Genomic DNA, 16786 nt, shown 5'->3' with positions numbered 1-16786 from the left:
CACATTCATCTCTAGATTCTACTGACCATTTTGCCAGAAACTTCTAATGCTTAGTCTGCATCATGGAAAATTTCTGTTTTCCTGCTAATGTGTTTTTTTTTCTGGTTTTTTTTTGTTTTGTTTTGTTTTGTTTGGTTTGTTTGTTTTTTTTGTTGTTGTTGTTTTGCTTTGGTTTTTGGTTTTTTTGTTTATTTTATTTTATTTTATTTTATTTTATTTTATTTTATTTTATTTTATTTTTTTCAGAATGAAATGTCATATATTCAGTTAAATGAACAAGGATTTTATGACAGGTTGGACTAGAGCAGAAAAATGGCACACCTCCTTCCATAACATTTGTTTCACTCTGAAATCACCTTTCTGGAGCTGGATGCCTAGAGTTATTGCAGATGAGATAGCCCCTGCCCATCAAATAGCACAAGTGCTTTCCAGCACTGCTGTAGCCAGTGTCACCTGGTGCACTCTCTCCTACAGCCACATCACCAGGGACTCCTGAATCATTCTGCGATCAACCGCTGTGTCCCCACCACAGCTGCTTCCCGGCAGTGAGCTCACAAATTCACAGAAATCTCAGTATTAGTTCCAAAGAATACTTGTGCTTGATACTAATTAATTCCACTTGTTACAGTCATGCAGGTCTTCCTGGACATTGCAGCCACCTTCTGTGTTAGTGAGAGACACATTTTGCTGTTACCAAACTCCCTTATCACACTCCCGTATCTCCCAACTAAGCTGTTTAATGAAATGACAAAACAAGTATGGTTTGAAGACTGACTCCCTAAGAGCTCCAGTAATAACACCATGTAGCAGCACTTTCCCTTTCAATGCCACTTTTCCCTCTCACAATATTGTCCTCTCAATAATCAGTGAGCACTGATTATCATGTGCACTGAAGGTACATCAGGCAGGAGTCCACCAGAAATAAAATGTTCTTATTTAAGTATATGCTGTCTATTGATGCATGTTTACCTACAGACCAAAATAAGCACTTATATAAATCTAGAGGGCTTTTATAAAATAAATTAAAATATATATATTTTCTACTGTACTAACAATAGTTGCATCTAAAAATGCTAAGATGCAGAAAAATGAAAATCTCTTTTTTTGCTATTCTTTGGGCAAAATATTTTGTTTCATAAAAGATGAAATATTTTTTAAAGTTTCATTTTGGAAAATCAAGCCTGAACTAAATTAAAAAAAAAATTGAAGACCAAATGTTTCCAGTGCTACATAGAATAAATGAATAAAATCACAATGAAGTATTTTTGTGAATCTGTACTAAGAAAAATGTTTGGCTAGAAGAAAAATGTATTTTGGACTGGCACAGAAGGAATGTACTTTCTAATTGTTTTGATTTTGCAACAGAACTGAAAAAGATAATTCATTTAATCAGCCTCTGGTTTTACAGAGGGTATGTTCTCATATACCAACCCCATAACTAGCAGGTTTAGTGTTATTTTACCACAGGTTTTTCCAGATAGAAATTAAAATTAAATACTAGTGTGGCAGAGATAGCTCTGATTCCAAAGCTCAGATGTTGTCATGAGCACAAATTCTGGAGAAGGCTGGACTAATGGAGGAGAAGCAGCAGCAGGAAATCTCCCCAGTCTCTGCCAGGAAGCAATTAATGCAGGGATAAACTCAGTGCCACCTGCATAAACAAGCCTGTAGGTCTATGATGAGGACATAGAAGCATGTATCAAAATCCATATGCATATTTGAGGTGATTTCTTTGACTGGTCCTCAGAAAAAGCTAGGAGGAGCTTGAAGGAAAGATTAAAAAAAACCAGTTAGAGACAAGTAATAATGTTGACAGGCATGGACAGTGGGGGAAAAAACAAGCCAATGAAAAATCACCCAAGAAACTACTCTTTCACTTGCATATGGCAGAAATAAAAAGTTGTTTACTGAAATGGAAAAAAAAAGTCATATGTCTGTTAGACGCTGTGTGCCATACAACTAAATATTTATTTAAAGGCATAAAATGTCATGCTGTTTTGCCTACTTACTGGCAGAAAAACTTCTTGAATAAACAAATTCTACAAATTTGATCATTATATACTTTAAAAAATTCAATTCTAAGAGGTACTTTATATGTCAGAGTGATCACATGTAGCCTAGCAACCAGGATGTTATTGAAATTCTACATACAAGTGCATAAGTCATTTTTAGAGATGATGTAACTGTAATGATGAATGTTTAACAAACGGCAGAATCAGTAAGATATGAGCTAAATTTTATAAATGTGCAAAGCTTGGTAAATTAATTTTTTTCATAAATTTGCTGATAAGAAAGGATAAATATCTGGGGTGGAGGGGGGGTTCCATAAGAATGTTAAACAATATTTTCTGCGTTTTCAGGTTATTTCCCATATTTACCATCTGAAGCTTTTTACACATCAACTTCACTTATCTCAGATGTAAGGATTTGTCCTAAAAACGTACATCTTATCTCTCTTATCCTGCCCAAGACCCGAAGAAGAGTCTTCTTTGCTTCATGTACAGATTTGTGGGTACAAGTGTCATACATCTAACTGACAGAAAACATCTCTCTAGGGTATTTTATATGCCTTTCCTGACACCAGTTCTGGATACTTCAACTCTTTGGTGAGGCATTATCCATTTTCTAAAAACAGACTGTTCTGTAGTTAGTGCACAAAACTTGCACTGTGTGCTGCTTCAAAGATCACATGACACTTGAAAAAAAAGAAGTGGAAATAGAATAATACCCAAAGTGATTTTTTTTTTCCATTTAGGGGATCTGAAAAGTTCCTGTTGCATGGTAGTACTGTTGCATTCATCACAAGCCTTTGGGATTCATCCAGTTCTTTGGGATTCTTTCCTGAGCAGCAACAAAATAGCCTACAATGAAGTCTACAAGTACACATGGTGAAAACTCAAGGTTCAAGACTGAAAGGAAGGAGCATTGATGCATCCTAGAATGACAGTTCTCACATTCCTAGCACAGACAACATATTTGTTTCTCATTATTCCAGGCCTTAAGCCCCAGTTTAACTGTACTCATTGCTCCTCTGGTCCATGCTAATTTGCATGCAGCATCAGTTAATACCAGCTTAGAAGAATTGTTTAACAATTGGCTGTTAATTGACATTGTGTATGCTAGTTGTATCTCATTTTCAAAGCTTTTTCCTTGAATTCCAATTATGAATCAGGAACACCTTTTGATTAGTTATCAATCAGATAGGAAAAAATATCAGAAGTTTTTGAGCATTGGACATTCCTAAAAATAGTGCATGAAAGAGAATTTTGCCTTTGCAAACACTGTACAGAAGAAAGAGACCTTTAAATAATTGGAGGAAGAAGGTGACTCTGTCAATATAGAACTTGTTTCTGGTTTAACATAAACTGAGAATGATGGACATCTAATCCAAACTAAGATAAAGTTTCACTGGCTGTCTCTCATAACTTGCACAGGCTCTGTGGGATCACTGCTGTATTAGTCCAAAGCACAGCATGCATTTCTTATGCAAAATGAGACTACAACAGTTATGGTCATGACAGCTTTTTATCAGTTCTGAAACCTTATTTATAGATGTTAAACCTAAGGCACAAATCCATAGTTTTAGTCAGTGCTGAAAGAAAAGCAGAGGTAAACAGCATCTCAGAGAAGCAGTGTGAATGAAAACCTGTCCCCTTTTTCTGCTATAACTGGGTGCAGGGTGTGGTGTGCCCTTATCACAGAACCCACCCCTTGATCTGTTTGTAGTAAGGTAATGAGTAAGCTATGCTTGTGTAGTCCTTTTGAACTGAAAAAATTTACTTCAATTATCAGCACTTGCATCACCAGTAACATCAAAACCAGACAGAATTCCTTAATGTAGTTTTTAATCTCAATTTAGGAAAAAAAAAAAAATACTGTAATCCTTCCTTCCTAGGATGCTGGCATATTCTAAATAGTAAAATAAATGATTGCTTAAGAGAAGAATCCTTAGGAAGGGTACTTAAGAGCAGAAGAAACTAGTCATTTAGATTAATTCTTCATAAGAAGCAGTTTATTTGATTGGTTTTTTCTTTTAAAATTATGCAGAAAAAGTTGTACAAGCTTAAATATGGCCAGTTGATAAACGAATCCCCTCTAATCTGTGGGAAGATTTCAGAAAGTTAACAGAAAGATTTCAGAAAGTGAACAGCTCTATTTTTTTTGTGTTTTGGTCACTCAATATTGTTTCTGTTTTGGTTAATTATACAAAAATGAACAAAATTAATGTTCCTATATTAATTTTTGGAGTCTTTCATGGGCATCAGCATGCTAAGTACTGTAAAGACATGGACAAAGTGCTTGTTCCTGCTTTACCACACTGTTTCTAAACAGGCAAAAAGGGAAATGAGATGAGGGAGATGAGAATTTGACCAAAATTACACAACTGACTAATTGCAAACAGAGGATTTCCTGCGTTTAAGCCTGATAAGCAGGGAACAAAGCTGCTTTTTACACATACAGCTTACAGATGAAACTAAATACTCTGTTTTTTTCACTTGCTAGAATGTGGATATTATGCTGGATTAGGAGAAACTGTTTTGAGTTCTCTGCTTTGTGTCTTTTTTTCAGTCTGGTTTGCTAAGGAAATGAAACTTGTGCAATCACCATGGGTGTGTATGGTTGGCTGCACACGTGTCCTGGTAGTAACTTTTGAACCTGTTGGCAAACTGTAGCAAACTGGTACAGTACAAAGTACTGGTCTCACACATAATGTAATTCCAAAATCTTGGTCTCAAAGGTAATGTTTTACAAATGTTGTGAAAATAGGGTTGCAGTTGTAAGTGCCAGCCTGATAGCAGGAAAATTCACGTGACAGAAATCATACTACTTTAGTTTTGATATTCACAGAACCATGCACTTTCTTCAGTTATGTTTTAAAGTTTTCCTCTGTATTAAAAATTTCATTAATGAAAAACCCAACAAATGAAACCTCACAAAACAATGCAACATTATGAACTGTGGCTTGAAGGAAGAAATTACCTAGAATAACTGCTCATGGAGGGATGGTATCAGATTTCCAGATTTTCCTTCAGAGGGTAGGACTGGTGGCAGCAGAGAGCTTTATTGCTGTACTTAAAGGAAGAAAGAGGAAACAGATGAAAAAAGGGATGAAGCTATGTTCATGATGGAGGATATTTATGTTAGTGATCTCAGATGCCATAATGAGGCAAGAGCTAATAAAAAATATCAGCATAGACAAGGCCTCACCAAGGCTCAAGGAAGACAATGAATGAAGTTCTAACATTAGAATAATCTGTTTGAGCACGTGTCTCATGCTGGAACTTGCTCCTTTACAAGCACTGCTCCCTGTTCTGCTGGTGAGATCCCCTGCCAGGAGGGTGTGATGGAAGCTGGAGAGCCAGTGCATATGTTTCATTTGAGCGCTCCAGAGCAGGTCAGAAATTTTATTTCCCCTTTTATTTCCAGTAAAATTCAGTTCCACTTGCCTCACTGTGAGCAGCCTCCAACCAAACCAAAGCACACAATTTCCATTGTGTCATACATGTTCATTCAGCATGAGAATAAAATCAGTGAGAGACCGTTTACATCGGATGGCCTAGGGAACATTTTTATTCTTGTTGCTATAGTAATGAATACAGCTAGTTATGCAATCACTGGGATTGCACATTTTAAGAGGGTGGTACTTTCAAACAGTAGCAATACAATTGCAATGTGAAAAAGTGATGTAAACAAGGAAAGATGGAAGAGTAAGTCAACAGAATGCTTGAGATGGGTTTATTGGATTATGATGACATTTTAAAGAGGAAGTCTGGCTGAGTTGAGATACTTGCATCAGCTTCTAACATTAAAATCAGCATTTTGCTCTTCCACAGATTTCTTTTTCTTAACCATGAAACATAGAGTTGGCTAAGAGTTATGAGCAATAACAAGACACTTTAGGTGCTTGGTCATGGAACAGAATCCAGAACCTAAAGTTACTCAGATTGACCACAGACTGCATTCTGAGCTGGGAGTAAATGAACACAATTAGTGGTTATTCTTTCTGATAGATTATATCCTAAAACATCATTTGAGATGCAGAAGGAGACATTTCCTTTGATTTAAGGTTATGGAATTTGTTCTGAAGACAGATTCCCTTCAAAGGGCAAGGAAGTTAACAGTCTGGTTTTGTAATGTATTTAAATTCAAGGGCTCAGATACTGAGAGCCCTAATGGAGATGCTTTCACTCATAAAGAATGCTCTGACACTCATCATGTCATTCTATGAGATGCTTAAGTTCAACTCCTTCCACTGTTTGTAAAAATTCAAATCTTATCTTAATGTCTAAAATGCCAGAGGCTACAGGGTAGGATGCTTTCACTCTCCTATTCAATAACTAAAACCCCTTGTGTGCGCAGGGAACGCACACAACAAATATGAACACTGCCAACTACCAGAACACTTCCTTGGGAAGGGGAGATTCAAGCAACATATCCAGAGGAACAAATAGCCAATGGATTTTGATTGTTGGGGGCTTACTAGCCTGACCAGAAACAGAGCTTAGTTGCCACCAGACCGAGGAAGTAGCTATGTCAGAATATTAAGAATTTTAACTTGGATCTAAAGATTTTGAAAGACAAAATACTCTATGGAATGAGGTAGCAATCTTGCTGAACAGTTGTTATTTAGTAAAATGGCCATGTTGGTAGCTCCTTAATTACCCCAGGTTCTGTGTGATTAACTATACTAAAATTGTCAGAATATCAGAAATTACCACCATATGGCCATGGACAATAAAATAAATTGACAAAGATTTAGCAAAGTTAAACAGCTTCAAATTAGAAGATTCCTTTACGCAATTTTTCAAAGTATGAAAAATATTGAAAGAATTAAGCTTACAGAAAAGCATAGCGTTTGCTCACTCAAAAGGTCGCACAAGGACTTTGTATACTGGGAATGTTTTGCTGTTTTTCAAACATGTTCATAAACCAGCTGTAAAGAGATTTCAATTATTGCTTTTTAAAATAATTTGTCTTGTGAGAGCCAGAGACAGACAGGATACAAAGAAATAAAAAAGGAAAAGGAAGTATTTGCACAACAGGTAAACAAAATTTTTTTAAAAATCCAAAACAATGTGCTCTGATCTATACATAAATGGCACAAAAATGAGAAAGAAAAGAAAAGGCTCATGACTGAGACAGGCTTAGTAAATAGCTGGAGTGACTTCTTGAATTTCTTCTTATCAATAATGTTTCCAAAACCACTGAGATTAGAGTTCAAGGAACAGGAAAATAAGGTAAATTAAGAAAGTAGTTTGAGGTTTACAAACAATGCCTGCCAAGGTGGCTGCAAAGCAATTCATACTGTATGTAAGCAAATGCAGGCAATTAAGACACAGAAACACAATAAAAAATCAATTAAATAACTCTCCAGTTCTGTATGGTACACCTAAGCATGCTCTGCAATCCACACAGCTCCAAAGGAACAACTTCCTGTGCAAGCATGTCAAATATGAAAATTATATCTGCTTCTCCGAACATCACAACAATTAGTACAGCATAATCTTGGAATTTTGCATGAAAATGAGATGGCCTAGCACTCTGCACCGTTGCCCAACTTCTAGTGGGGATGAACAACATTGTAAAGTCAGTATGGCACATGCATGCTTCCCACTGGGTGCCTGAGGAATCATCAAAGCTAGGTTGAAGAGGTATAAGGTTGTGAAACCCAAACAGCAATTATCCCTACAGTGTGCTACTGTCTATTTTTTGCCACTTATCCTGAAGAAAAAAAAAAAAAGAAAGAAAGCCAAGGGGGTCTATTCTGATTAAAAGTTTGAATTCTTTTTCATTGTCACAACCACAGACTAAGACAAATAAACTTAACTTTCTTATCTGAATACAAATACTTTGCACCATTTAAAATAGTGATTTGAATACTTATAGGATCTGATATGTCCATCTAAGCACAATTTCTTTATTGTCATTGTTCTACTAGGGAACTAGAAATTATTTTTTTTTTGTCTACAGTCTTAAATAATATTCTGTAACTGATGCTGAGAATAATAATGTGTGTCATGCTCTTAAAGGCAGCATAAACCAATCTGCATTATGAACACTAGTTCAGTTACTCTGACTCATTAGTCACACAGTTTACTGACAATGTTTTTCCCTTCTCTTTGTTTTCTGAACTTTTAAAGATAATACTAAGTTTAAATACAAATTTTAAAATGTGCTTATATTTGACAAAGAAATAGCACACTTTTTTTAACCTGTGTGTCATCCTGAGCAAACATTAACAGATCTTCCTTTCAAAATTCCAAAGTGATAAAATAGGACAGGTAGATAGAGAGAACACACAAAAACAATCACTCTTCAGACAGAAGCAAAAACTCTAACTTTCACTACTGTATTATTTTCAAGTTGTCATAAGACTTGACTCTTCATGTTTATACCACAGGATTCAAGGAGCTTTCAGAAGTGTTTGTCCTGGTTTCAACTGGGATAAAGGCACTGTCACCTTTTTCAGAGATGATTGAAGGAGGAAAATAAAAAGCTGCAAATGAACAATTTTGAAAGACCTTAGGCTACAAAAAGCTTTGAATACTTTGCCTAACCTTCTTGCAGAGTGACAAGCAGAAATATTAGCACCAAAAGTTTTTGACATATCTTGACAATTGTACATTGTTTTCCAAGGTAGATATTCAGAGACACCTATTACAGACTAAGCTCCTGAACCTAACAAGGCTTGGGCTAACGCTTTGCAAGGACCCCTTAATATTGCCCCAAGAGGAGCTCTTAATAAACAGGGATGTATCTTAAACAAGATTAATTTTCAGCATACAAATTTTCAGCTCCCTGTTTGGCATTTTGCAATAAGAGTGCATTTAGATGTGAATACACTGAATTTGCTGAATTGCTGTCTAAATACCTTCAAATGATTCAATTATTTATATGCTACTGAACACTGATAGTGGTATATATTCACCATTACATTTTGTTCAGTACTGCTACAGCTACTCTCCCTGATTGAAACTGAAGCCAACAATGGATAGGGCTTCTAATCCAGAAAAGTGACAGTAATACTTAACAATATTGCTATTCTGAGCTGTCCTTTAAAACAGGAAACAATACACATTTCTTTAAAGTTGAAAAGGTGAGGAGGTATAAAACCGGGAAAAGGAAAGGATCTGAGCAGTTCACAAAAATTTGCATCATTTTGGTCTAAGTAATTGCCATTGCCCTCTATTCATTTCGCATGTAGCCACAATGGACCGCCAATATCCATTTTCTCTCTGCTTACTTAACATTTTCTTTATTGCATTAATTTTCCTGATCCTGTTCCCAACAGCATTTATTTCAAAGTGTTTGTTAAATCTATGAAACTGACGAGCAGGTTTTACATTCCCTTCCTATAAGTTTGATGGTGTCAACAAAAGAGTTAACACAGTTTTGCTCCCCCACCTCTTCAAGGTATTTTCACTATAACTGTAAGACCTATAGAGACTGACCAGTGTACTGCCCTAACCTGATGATATTCTTCAGGAACCACACAGACGTTCAACAAAGTACTGTGATGAGTAACAAGTTTTGTAAACAGCTTTGAAAAAACCCTCAGGATTTTTTCTAAATAGCTCCAAATATATTATGAAATATCAGCTCTCTTCAACTTAAAAGGCATCAATTAAATTACTCAGTCTACCACCCTTCCTCCTGGGCAGGTGGAAAAAGAGCCTCCAGGTCTAGCCATAAGTATAGAAAGTTGCTGACAACAAGAGAACACGAGGGAAAAGTGGAGTCTTGAAGAGCTTAATCTTTCCCTTCCTGCACACACATGGCTGGTAAATTTACCGTTTGCAGCCCACACTAAGATTAGTTTTTCCTTTTAAATAATGGTCAACTCACTGTTAATTCTTGTAGCAATAACAGCAGAAGAGAGCCAGCCCTTGGCAGCCATTGTTACCTGTAACCACATGTTCTTAGTCCAGTTTTGCTTCCTTCTGATCCTCCAGAACCATGGGCTTGATGAATTGCTGGAATGGGTTTGAGGGAAGATGCTCTTCCTTCCCTATCCTCTCCCTTTCTTCTCCATTTAACTCACATAATGAGCACACCAGAGAAACAAAGAGAGGGGCAAACAAAACCTGGTGAGAAGAGCAAAGAACTTTTCCTTTAAAGTGATGGAACAGGAGAGTCCCTCAGTAGAGAAGAATGGGGCTGGTCTATGTGGCATATCATGTCCAATTACATTTTCAGCATTCAATTCAGTGCTTAGCTCAAATCAGCACAGCCTTGCATTCCAAGGTGAACTCCCCTTGGAAAAGGTTCCTGCCCTGCAGATGAAGTCAGAAAGGGCAAAGAAACACCACTTACCACACCCACGTGCTGTGAAACCCCTATGACTACTCCTTATTTCTTCTCACCTCACAGTCAGCAGGAGCTGTCACTCCTACTTGTTCACACAATCCCTTTCACTGACTTTGTCACTGCAAATAATGAGGGCAAAATTATTATCACTGACCTTGAATACTGCAGCAGCAAAATTAAATTTTGTCCACTCCGTTTGGAAATTTCTCTGCCAGAAACAAAGCACATGGAAACCATATCAACATTTCTTTCCAACTTGAAGGATCCATGTAATTTTAGGAAAAAAATAAGTAAACATTATATTAAAAAAAATAAACCCCATCACTTCTGTGAGCCCAACTTTCATCCTGTTATACTTTCAAAGGGACTGTTATATCCTCAACAATTTTACTGTGAAACCAATTTAAAAATGTTTAAACAATACACTTAGTATATTTCTAGAGCATGATGTCTGGCCTCTCGCTGCTGACCAAGAAATATCCTGTAAAGGAAGCAGCTAATCACTGTCTCCTTGGAAAATGTTTACAAAGGGGGTTTGGGGTGATGTTATCTGCATCCTGTTTAAATAGCTATTTTGTTCTCTTAAATCAGATGGTGAACCAAAAAGAGGCATTCTTAGTAGTATTGTTATGCTTTTCCTTTCTGTATCTTGAGTTTCTGGACAGTAATTTCAAGGGTAGCAGCTGTTTTTCACCTTATCTATCCATACTTTATACACCTGTGTTTTAAGAAATAAGGTGGTTTTTGCTATTCTTATCAAATCAGTAAGTAAAGTGTATGTACATGTAAGCAACCCAACAAAATCTGACCAAATATGCTTATTCTGAAAGATCATAAAGGAAAGAAAGCTACTTTGCTATGGGGTACAGGAGGGAAACAAAAATTATGATGACAATGCTGTTGGACTCAGTTATAGTAAATAAAAAATTTTGTCTTTCTGATCCAGAATTAAATGTGATTTTATTGATTCAGAATACAGATTTCAGTTTGCAATATCATGACCTTTCACTGCATATTGCCCCACTCTGTGCTGCTCTTGAAATTCATGAAATGAATTTGACAGATGATCCTTACAGGCAGATGATCAATATTTACTGTAATTCAGCATTCTCCTAAATAGCAAAATATCAAAATCTTGAATCAATAGAAAGGCTGGGGAACTGATCCTAACAGCCACACAAATCAGCGTGAATCTGCTCAGAAGAATGCCACCAGTTGGTAACATTTCCTAACTCACCAGACCTCTTGATGTTTTTATCTATTATTAAGATACATCTTCATTGTTTTTTCTTAATTTTACTAGAATAATTCATTTTCGTATACTTTTGTTTAAAATTTTCTTGATTAAAAGCAACAACAAAATCTAAGTTTCAACTATACATAGCTGATAGTGCAAGACTGTTACCTAATGATAAACTTAAACATAGTTCTGAAAGTAAATTTTAGACTCCCTGCTGACTTTTAAGTCTGTGAGGGAGTCCAGAGTGCACACAGAAGGAACATCTAAGTTATTAAAAGTTAGAAATATCTAAATTTGACTGTGTTAGCTCACTTCATATTGTAAGATTTATCTGAACAGAAGAAAAAGTGAAGAGGAATTTGGCCATTTTGAGGGGATTTGTCTCTGCCCAGAATCCAAATCAGAATACTGATGAAACTGAAGCACTATATGCACTCCCTGATGCATTTATTCATCTATCAGTCTCAAAATTTCTGGACTGAGAAAAGCTCTAATCTGGATTGCAAAACCATGTGCTCATGCGCATTCCTGGAATATATGAACACCTTCACAAGCACGTATGCAATTCTTTCCAGAGTGTATTACCAAAAAATTGGATAAATATTTATGAACACAACTGCATATTAAAAAAAAGACTTTATTACTCCTTGTTGTGAAGAACGGTGAGAGGGTTTTTTTCCCTATTTAAAAAGGGGGAGCAGATGCACAAGGGAAGGGCCACAGAAGACGTAGTACTCAAAATGAGACTATGAGGATTTTTTTTTACAAAAACTAATTAACATTAACCTAGTCCTTTGCATGATTGAAGAACATGTTTTTTATTTAATTTTCACTACTGAATGCTTAGATTTCTGTGATTTCTGCAGTTTCTGCAGGTAAAAGAATGACCAGTCAGCACCTGAGGAATACAGCAAATAAATGTGCAGAAAGCTCTTTTTGGAATCATCACTTAAGGGGCAAGGAACTCTCTAGAGCCCATAGAAGATGCACAAGCAGTTTCCAATTATCTCAGTCATCCGAGATTTTACTTCTCTAATCCTCATTCCCTAGTGACTACAAGCAATCTAACTTCTGTAACCAAAGCAGTTGAAAACTGCAACTCTCACCATTATGTCTCTTTGTTTACCTCCACTACATATCCATACTATGATTTAAATGGAAGCAGAGATGCTATGGAAGAAATGATGCCTTGTTTTATTGTTAAAGACAACACTGACACCCATTCACGTGAGATATGAATTTTGAAGTTCACAAGTCTTCAAGGGACCTCTCTACATGGTTACATTGTCATAATTGCAGTGACTTAAAGACACAGTCAAGACAAGGATTTTAGGGATAGATAATGCCTTTTATTAGACCAGGTAGTACAATATAGGAAAAAGCACACAGATTTCCAGATGTTGCTATTTTCTACGTTCAGTAAATTTTAGCTTTCAACATGACCTCCCGTGATACTACTGCATTCAGTTTGGGGGTTCTGGATAGATGGGGCAACAAGATACACACGCAGTAAAAAGCATTTTGAATGGTCAGGCTCAGGGAGTAGAAGTTTTACTGTAGCTGGAAACCAGCAGCGAGCAGTGCTGGGGGAGCTGCTGCAGTGCTCTCTCCTCCACTTGATACAGGCAGCATCAAATTGGGATGACAATTCAGTTCACCTGAGGCCAGGGCTGCCATCCAGAGAGACCTGGGCAGGCTGGAGGAGTGGACTGACCAAGGACAAAGGCACAGTCCTGCACCTAGGAAGGGAGAGACCCTTGCACCAATACAGGCTGGGTCCTGGCAAGTGGAGAAGCAGCACTGCTGGGAAGGAGGTGGAGGCTTTGCCAGGCACAGGCTGCACAAGAGGCAGCAGAGTGCCCTGACAGCAGAGAGGGCCAGCAGCAGCCCAGGCTGTACTCACAGAGCCAGCAGAGAGGGAGAAGTGATTCACCACCACAGATCCAATTCTGGGCATCCCAGCACAAGAAGGATATTGACAAACTGGATTGCCTTCACCAGAGAGCCACTGGCATTGCTGGAGGCCAGAGCACTTGTCCTGAGAGGACATGCTAAAGGAACTGGGCCTTTTCAGCTTGGAAAAGAGATGGCCTCAAGGGAGATGCAAGAGCAGATTGACTACTTCTGAGAGGGATATTGAGAGGGAGCTAGGTTTTCACAGCAGTGCTCAGCAGGAGTATGAGAGACAACAAATAAATCAAAACAAGCTTAGACTGTCATTAGATGTAGAGATGTTTTCATTTTCCAGATTTTTGTAACCATGAGGTCAGTCAAATGTTTTAACAGGCTGATCAGAGAAGTTGTGCATTCTTCAGACATGGAGGCTTTCAAGATCCAGCTAAATAAAGCCCTGAGCAACCAAGATGGTCATGCTTGGAGCAGAAGGCTGGACCTGAGGTCCCTTCCAAAGTCACACATTGTGTGATTCTGAGATTCTCTACAGAAACTCTTGCTAAATCTACTCAAAATTTTGTAGCTTTTTTAATGTGCCAGTTGGTCTGATAAAAGTTATTGCCTTTACCCACAAGCTATGTCTTGCCTATAATTTCCAAGATTAAGACCCACAGATATTCCATAAAGTGGCAGCAAGTTTCTACCCACATGGGTGTAATATGGGTCATTACTAGGACTGCACTCATTCAATCCATCCCACAGACCTTTGGCATTTGAAGTGAACAAACTTACAGTAGCTGTAACCACCAGCCTGAGCGTTCACTGAGAATGGTGGGGAATCCATGGCTGGCAAATAACCCAAAAAATACTCTGGCAAAATCAAAAACCAGTAAGTCCTGGTATTCTGTGCTCTAGTCTAGGTTCTGGCAATTTTTCTAAGCTTTTCCTTTTCTGCTTTCATCAGTTCTAGCTGTGTCTCTCTTTCACCTTGTTCAACTAAAGACTGACTGCTGGATGTTAATGTTTAACTGAAGCAACCTTTACAGAAGAAATGTCAGTATAGAGTAGCAAGAGAATTAGCCAAGGTCTGATAACCTCAATGGGGTTATCAGACCAAAACCTTCACTAACTCTGCAATTTTCCAAAAATGGAAATATTTGATAAATTGGTGAATGTACCCAAAGCCTAGATCATCCTGATCAAAGGGGATAACCCAGGCTTGGAAAAAACACTAGAACTGCTCTACTAGCTGCAACAGAAACCAACACTCACACCAACAAACTGTTTTAAGATCTACAAACTTTAATTATAACAGAGAAGTAAATTTAGATGGTACCTTAAACAGGGCAGACACTACAGGACAGCCACACCTTTGGCATATCACAGCTCAGATGAAGTTTTTCATGGGCAATTGCTAGTAGGCCCTCACTGAGGACAATTTGTTAAATCCAATGACTCTGATTACTACCTAGTTTACTAAGATTTAGCAATGTTGTCTTTTCATAAAGTGACTCTTCTAAGGTTTCTATTTTCTGTTCTTCTTCCCAATTATATTAGCAAGCTTTTCTGCCTTTTCTAGAATTGCTTCCTATACTATATTATCGGGCTTGCCTCTCTAATGTTGTCTACTGACACTGCCACATATCAGATCTTCTGTCAGTGCCAAGGACCCTTCTCATTCATGATCCCACACCACAAGGACACTGAAGAGCTTTCAGAATGAGGCTGTGCTTTTACAATGATCTATGCTAAATAGATCTAACTAAATGTTATTGAAAAAATGTGTGGTCTTGCTCTCAGGTCACTGTTTGGTTGTGGCAGCAGTTGAGCTAATGAGTGGGTGGTGAAATTAATTAAATAATTAGTATGGCAGAACATGTATAATTTATACTGAGGTTATCTGAGTTTATTTTTTTGCCTGGATTTTGTGTTCAACCCACTGTATGGTAGTACATGCTCTACTGGTTGGCCCATTGTAAAGAGCAGGTATGGACCGAGGAAAAATAGCAAGCTGAATAAGCTTAAAATACATTTGACAGCACAGCTTTCAGAAAATTACTTTTATTCTGATTCAAGGCCAAGCTATGTTTGTGGTCTTGCAGTAATTTGGAGGGACAAAGGTATATCTTCAAGAAGAACTGAACTCCAAAGATCCAGCTTGAGCTGAGGCAGTAAGATGGTTCTTTCACTTGGTTCTGATGATAAAATCCAATTTATAAATTACTATTGTTGGAAAATCTTCAAGGAATCTGAGCACATGAGTGCCAAAATAGATGGCTGGTCATGTTCCCTTGGGAGCAATATGGTCTGTCCTAGGCATTAGCATCTTGCAACTCTGTTAGCATGGTGGCTTAGTATGATAAAATATACTTTAAAGCAACTGACTACTGAGTGGAGCTCTGGGAATAGAAGAAATATCTTGCTTTTCCATAGAGCATATCTCTGATCCTCTGAGAACACAAACCAAGCATGAATCTACTTTGCACTAGGAGACCATTTCATCAGAAGAATGTCACATTCAAGCATCAGTATGTCAGACTGTCATCTGGACATATAAATTAAAACTGAGTATTTGTATGAGGTTGTGTACTGTAAGATGTACTTATGGATTATTTTCAGAACACAAAGCCAGAAAGTACTCTTTCTGTCAAACCTCCATCTATTTGCGTGTGTACGTATGCACTTCTGTACGTTTGTGTGAATTTCTAAAGGAAAATGTGTTTAAAAAAAAAAAAGCAAAGACGGCTGGGAGGTATTTCTCTGAAGTACAATTCAGCCAGGAGATTGTCTTAACAACAAAACTGCCACAGAGCACGTGATACGTGACCTTGGATATACATTAATGTATTTGTGTTTCTTAAACCACAGGGGCCTCCAAGCTCTACGCTAGGAATAAGATTGCAACTTACTTAAAAGAATGGCACCTACTGAATGTGATTGCCAGGAATATGTAGGGTACCTGAAATCCTTCAGCAAAGCAAAAGTCAAGTTGCCCCAGTCCCTGTTGTGATAATGCTATTTTATCACTGCCTCTGAGAAAAGCCAGTGAGCAAAATTGATCATTAGGGAAACCTGAAGAGAAATGTGCCCAGATTGTTGGTAGAAGATGACTTTGAATATCTGAACCTTGTCAGTTAGTCTTTGAGTTAAAGATCCAGTTTATGAAAACTGTCTGATCTTGGTGTGAGGGACATTGGCATTATGATGACTAAGTAATGTTTACAAACCATAAACTGAGCTCTAAAACAAGGTCTTGATAATGCAGCATCTCTGGGACCCTGTATTTTGTACTGCTGAGTGTATTTCTCAAAAAAAGACCATTTGGCAAATTTTGCTTATAGGTAT

This window comes from Passer domesticus, chromosome 6 (assembly GCF_036417665.1).
Source record: "Passer domesticus isolate bPasDom1 chromosome 6, bPasDom1.hap1, whole genome shotgun sequence".
In the NCBI taxonomy this organism is placed as follows: domain Eukaryota; kingdom Metazoa; phylum Chordata; class Aves; order Passeriformes; family Passeridae; genus Passer; species Passer domesticus.
The sequence above is the reverse complement of the archived record's forward strand: the minus strand, read 5'-3'. Positions refer to the sequence as shown.